The 6,000-nt window shown below is 39.9% G+C and overlaps 1 protein-coding gene across 1 annotated transcript in view; it reads right to left on the bottom strand.

Annotated features, from left to right (window-relative positions):
* Positions 1–225: 225 nt before the first annotated feature.
* The window catches only part of uts2r1 (urotensin 2 receptor 1), a 63,910-nt gene continuing 58,135 nt past the window's right edge, over positions 226–6,000 (bottom strand). Inside the window, exon 4 of the mRNA XM_084740866.1 lies at positions 226–1,236. The gene's annotated coding sequence lies outside the window, so the exon portion shown is untranslated. The remainder of the gene's footprint in view (positions 1,237–6,000) is intronic.

The following is a 6,000-nucleotide window of genomic DNA, read 5'->3' as shown; positions in this document are numbered from 1 at the left end:
ACAAACCCAACATCACTTTACAAAAATTAGCACCTTCAACACAAACAGTTTGATGAAGAGTTCAAGTAGTCTGCAGATGCTAGCAGCGGGAAACAGCAACAGCAATTTGCTACATTTAAAAAGCGAGGAACAGCTGATTAAATTAAAACATGTTTTTTGAAGTCATTTTAAGAACTGTAATGGCAGTATTAAGTGCTCATATCAGTACTCGGTATCGGCAAGCACTTGTGGTATCGGTGCATCCCTATCAATTTTAGAGCTGTTATAAACATCTGCCACTTCTGAAAGATTATTAATGACTTCTTCCAAATCATAAACAGACACTAACTCATTTAGCATACATTTGGTATTAATTTGAACTCTGTGTAAAGTGAAGAAATGTGAAATGGGCAAACAAAAACAGATGATCGGCACCAGAATTGTTGTCTGAGAAGTTAGTATTTCAACTTAGCATGTTTCCTTAATCTGTGAAGGGATACCATGGTCATTTTGTAATATATTCCAATAAATATTTTACATATTTCCCCTTTAACATGTTTTTTCCCCGTTATGCAGTGCAGCAAGTTGGCTGTGTTTTTTCACACAGTGCTGTTGTCTGTCTGAACTCTGTTTTACCGTTAAAACACGAACAAAAGCAGTCATTTCCTACAGCTGAAGTTCTTTCATGCATTTTTTTTCTGTCGTGGATTGAAAATATAATATAGTGTTTTCCACTTCAGCTTGACAGACACTGAAACATTGTCTTGTCGTTTTTCTTTTGTAAATCAAACCACTGTTGCTTCATTAATGTCGCCCTTACCTCACCTGCGCGTCAACAGCGTTACTCTCCTGTTCTCTCAACCCCTCTTCCTCACCAAGACATAACAGTTTCAAAGACGACTTCACATGAAGGTCAACACGTGTCACTGTGAAAGGGACGGGGTAAACATAAGAGAAAGCATAAAGTCTGTTTTGTTACATAAGACGCTGATCATTCTCCTCATGCCACGGGGCATTGTGGTAGAGGCAAATAAATACAGACACAAGGGCAACCTCGTCTCAAACAGCAGCCAGCGTCTCACTCAGTTCCTGCTGGTGCTCATACAATGCTGTTGTGTCTACTTCGATCTTTTCCATCCTCTTCCACAGTTGTCGTGATGAGGAGTTCAGGGTCTGCTGCTGCCGCTGCTGTGTCGCCTCCAACAGGTTGTTCCTGTCCCGTATTTGTCTCGCTCAGTCCGCACAGCTCAGTCATATCTGTATCAGGGAGACACAGGACGGGCTATTAATAGTGTGGTTGTAAATCCTCTGAACACACACACACACTCCACACTGTTTGTGTTACATGTTCTCTTTGGAAACAGCATGCTGGTAAAAATAGCAAAGAAGCAGTTATGTGTTCCTGTGTGCATTCAAAAAGGTAGGTATGGGTGTTTTTTTTGGATGGCTCACACACACACACACACACACACACACACACACACACACACACACACACACACACACACACACACACAAACCGTTTTCAAACTCAAAGAAATCATTATAGCATGATTTAGAGAGCATAGCTAACAGGATTGCCTGGCAGTATCAGATAAGCTGTGAACAGTGTCTATGGTGTCTTTGGTTCTACTGCCATTATCCCTCAGGTGTCTCTTTTACACCAAAACACAGTTTATGCTCATACATTATGTATAATCGTTTAGAAGAACCAGGGTTCTACACGATGCTTTTGTAGAGCGGTACACAGTCTTTGAATCAAACTCAGAGATGCCATGAGTTTTGTTCAATGAAGAAAATATGTAGTAAAAAAATTAATAAATTCAGGATGCTATGTAGGTTGGATCATGGTATGGTTTCCAAAGATTAGCTCCTATGGCTCTAAAAGACAGGATGGAAAAGAACAAGAAATTCAAGGAATTTTTGTTGAAGTGCTGTTCAGATGGTCAAACAGCATCGGAAACCTCAGTAATGTCAGAAATGAAGGGGCTGCAGCCGACAATATATGCAACTTTCTGTAATCAACAATCCAACAAGAAGTACTGGCAGCAGCTGAGCTGCAGCAACACTACGCTGTTGTTGAAAGTGGCATATTTAGAAAAAGTAACTTAACAGCTCCCGACCGCTTATCTCTCCTCTTCACACTGTCAAACCAGCCCGTTTGATTGATGCTCTGCTGAATTAGATGACAGGAAGGTACACGTTCAGAATCTGCACTTGCATTGAAGCAAGAGACTCATTTCTGTGCTTTTTTCCTTAAAAAAAAAAGTTCTCTATTATCACATTTTACTGCTCCTCACAACATCATTCTGCTATAGACTCTGGGATTTCTTTAAATCAGTCACAAATGTCTTGACCATCACAAAGCCCGGGATGCAGTCATGGTGGTTTTTAGTGATGTTTTGGAGGGTTTGGTGGAACACAAGGAGAAGCAAATCCTAGCACTAACATTGATAAAATGCCAAAGAAAAGATAACATTTGCTAACTTATTTACTTTCATACTGTTAGCAATCAGGTCAGGGTTAGGGTGACTCGCCATTTTCAGCTTACACGTTTGTTTCAGTCATACCTGCCTTTAGTCTTAAGGTGCTTTCACACCTACCTTGTTTGGTCTGGATTTTCAGACTTTTTAATCTGTAGGCTACCAGTGTGAAACCTCCCTGACCGTAGTCCAGGTCAAACAGCCAAACCTTGATCTGACCAAAAGTGATGGTTTCAGTCCAGAAAAAAGTTTTCACGCCAGAAACAAACTGAACCATAGTTCAGTTTGTTTCTGGCGTGAAAACTTTTTTTTTTTATTTCAGACTTTCAGACCAATTACAGGAAGTTCTGGGAGGCTAGTCAGAACTGGAAAAAGGAAAACCAATGTAACAAAACAAAATCAGCTGCAGTAGCACATGACATTTGGTGTGACAACTTCACGAAGAGTCAGCTGGAAAGTTTCAACGCTTCCCGATTATTTTCCGAGAGGATGAAAGAGAGAGGAATTGAATTGAACTGACAATATGGCATCAGATGCATGCCCGTCTATAAATCAGTCAATTGCAAGTACAGCTCTTAAGCACTCTTGCATGATTGCAATGTAAAACCGAAACTAACCGGATCAAATTTAGGCCTTTACAATGTCACAGAAATGCGAACTTTGGTTCCTTCAGACTAAAGGCCCTCAGTCTGTATCCCATCTTCAGATGTCTTCTCACAGCTCACTTTTGTACAACTGTATCTGCGTATTACAACTCCCCTCGTGCTTATTCAAATCAAATGGAAGTGGGTCAGATGCAAATTCATTCATTCAGCGACTATTCATCCGCTTCACAAAATTTATCCCCACTGCACGGAGAGTAAATAAACAATTCGCTCGATTTGATTTGATATAAAACAAATGTTTAATTATAGCACAGACACTATATGCAGTGTATACAAGACCTCAATCTCACATCAACCCTCATTAATCTTGCAGAAATTAACAGTATATTAATCACAGTAATGATGATGTTGAGGAGAAAACAGTTTTTAGGCCTAATCTAATTTCTTGTTCTGCTTCTTTCACTGTGGTTCACATTAGGTCTTCTCCCGGCTGAATAAAGGCGTTTGTAATCGACTGATAATATTATCATCATATTCATACTTTATACTCTCGACTTAATTTTCCCTTTCAAACAAAGAACTGGCAAATATGACTGTCCTCACTCTCACAGGGACTGTGAGTAAAATGGAATCTGAGTGCTGTAAAGAAAATCTCAGTTGTATTAATTAATTTGCCGATTGATGTTGAAGTATGTCATTAATTAAAAGAGGGGGTTGTTTCTTTTTCAGAGCTGCAAAAAAACAAGAGAATATATAATCAGTACCCTGAGTAAGAAGAAAGAAGTTAATAATCAAAGGAAAAAGTTGATCACCATAATGTAACCTGCACCAGTCATTTGAATAATAATATTTGTATCCTTGATGTGAGAGAGTTTATTATTGCTCATTTAATTCATTACTGTATTTACATCAGTGACTGAATGTGATTGCAAAAAAATGAAAGAAAGCATCCTTGGTCATTTTTATTAATGAAACAAGAAATTGCAATGATCAATGGGAGAACAAAGTACTAATGAGACGGCAAATGAAGTGGTCGTGTTCGGTGCTGCTGCTTGATATATTTTTGCATCTAATTTCTGTCTCTATTTCCCTCAGTGTGATTCAAGTCAGGACTTTCCCTTGATGTATTCTTTGAAATATCCAGTCCCTTATGTAGCCACGCTGAAGAGTTCTACATTTTTGGAAGTAACTTCACTTTCCTTCTAAGAGTTAGAAAGGAACACGCTGCTCTCCTGTTTGTACTTCAAATTTGTGGCTGGAGACAGCAGCCGGTTAGCGGCTTAACTAAGACTGGAAACAGGTGGAAGCAATTAGCCTGGCTCTATCCAAAGGAAATAAAAACAATCAGTGGAGAATCCAGGAAGTTTCTGTTAACAGCCCTGCCCGTCAGGTTGTCTGACAGGCAAGAAAAAAAAAAAAAGGGGCACCAACTGCATGTGGTGGAGCACCAGCGCCTGAAAGTCACATTGCATTTACAGTGGAACACTTTCAAATCCTGGTTAAGATCAAAATTGTCGTATTATGTTACTTATGTGACTGAAAATAAGAGGAGTCTACATGTATGATAAAAACACACAAGGAGCTATTAACTATTTAACCATTTAGAGACACATAGAGGCGCTACATGATTTTCCTCATGTTTAGAGCCCCCATTGGTGCACTGTATCACGTTTTTGCTATCTGACAGGCACCCATAGAGGACACTTAATTACGTTTTCTTTACCGAAGGACGCCTTAGAAGGCGCTTTGCTGCATTTTCTCCAACATTGGACTGCATCACGTTTTCTCCGCTGGACGGGCACCCATAAAAGAGACTTCATTACATTTTCTCTACCAGAAGGGCACCACAGAGGGCAGTTCCTTCTGTTTTCTCCACTGGAAAAGCACTATAGAGGACCCTTCATCATGCATGTTTTCTCCACCGAGAGTGCTACCAAGAGGGTCACTCGATCACATTAAGCCATTGCAGAGGGATGGGCACCACTGCAGCTGAAGAAATAGTCTGGTGTCTTGTATGTACATAACTAGATATGGCAACACCATTCAGCCTTGTGGTCACTTCACTTAGCATTGTTCAATGAACAAATTGCTTGAAGCACAAACAGCTTTTAAATCACCAGACGACCAAAAGAAACATCAGTAAAATTGACATTCAAGGTCAAAAATTACTCTTTATAATATAAAAGCGTTTTTTATGTGTGAAGCATGGATTTATTATTATAACTTAATGACAAAAATGGATTACATTTCCACGTGATGTCTTGCTGATAGTGGACCATACAGCGGCTAAATGCGTAACAGAGTTTGCCCGTGTGCGTGAGAATATGAGAGAGTATTAGGCTCTGCAGATGCTGTTTGAAGTGATGCTCACGTCACTCTTTCCACATCCAGTTTACAGGACTCCTTCACTGGAACATCCAGCATCACCCTGCCCTGTAAATGTGAGAGCTCTATCATTAAAAGATAGAGGATACACTCACAGTCACACACACACACACACACACAGAGAACCTGGCACACAGCAGGGACACTCAAAGACTTTTTCCCCCTACAAAGTGCTGTTGCTGTTGGCATGAAAAATGCTGATAGAGGTACCCTACACACTTTTCTCACAATTTCTTCCTCTGTGGTATCTAACATGCCCTGCCTCAATACGAGCTGCAGTTCACATATTTGGACTCCGTGATTACTTTAGTGATTAAATCTAAAGCTGGTGTAATTTATTCCAAACCTTGTGCACTTTTAGAAGCAAGGCTGTCTGATCAGTCTTTGAATAATTTTGACTTTGCACTTGATGGATGAGCTTCACCTCCAGTGATCATTTTCCATTGAGAAGACGTTTAGAAACAAGAGTCACCCGTGAAACGACATTCAGATCTGGTTCAAAAGTGAAACAACAGCAGTGACATTTTTCATCGTCTGCACTTCGAAAA

This window comes from Lutjanus erythropterus, chromosome 17, assembly GCF_056507025.1.
Source record: "Lutjanus erythropterus isolate fLutEry1 chromosome 17, fLutEry1.hap2, whole genome shotgun sequence".
In the NCBI taxonomy this organism is placed as follows: Eukaryota; Metazoa; Chordata; class Actinopteri; order Lutjaniformes; family Lutjanidae; genus Lutjanus; species Lutjanus erythropterus.
This window is presented reverse-complemented; position numbering and strand designations above follow the sequence as displayed.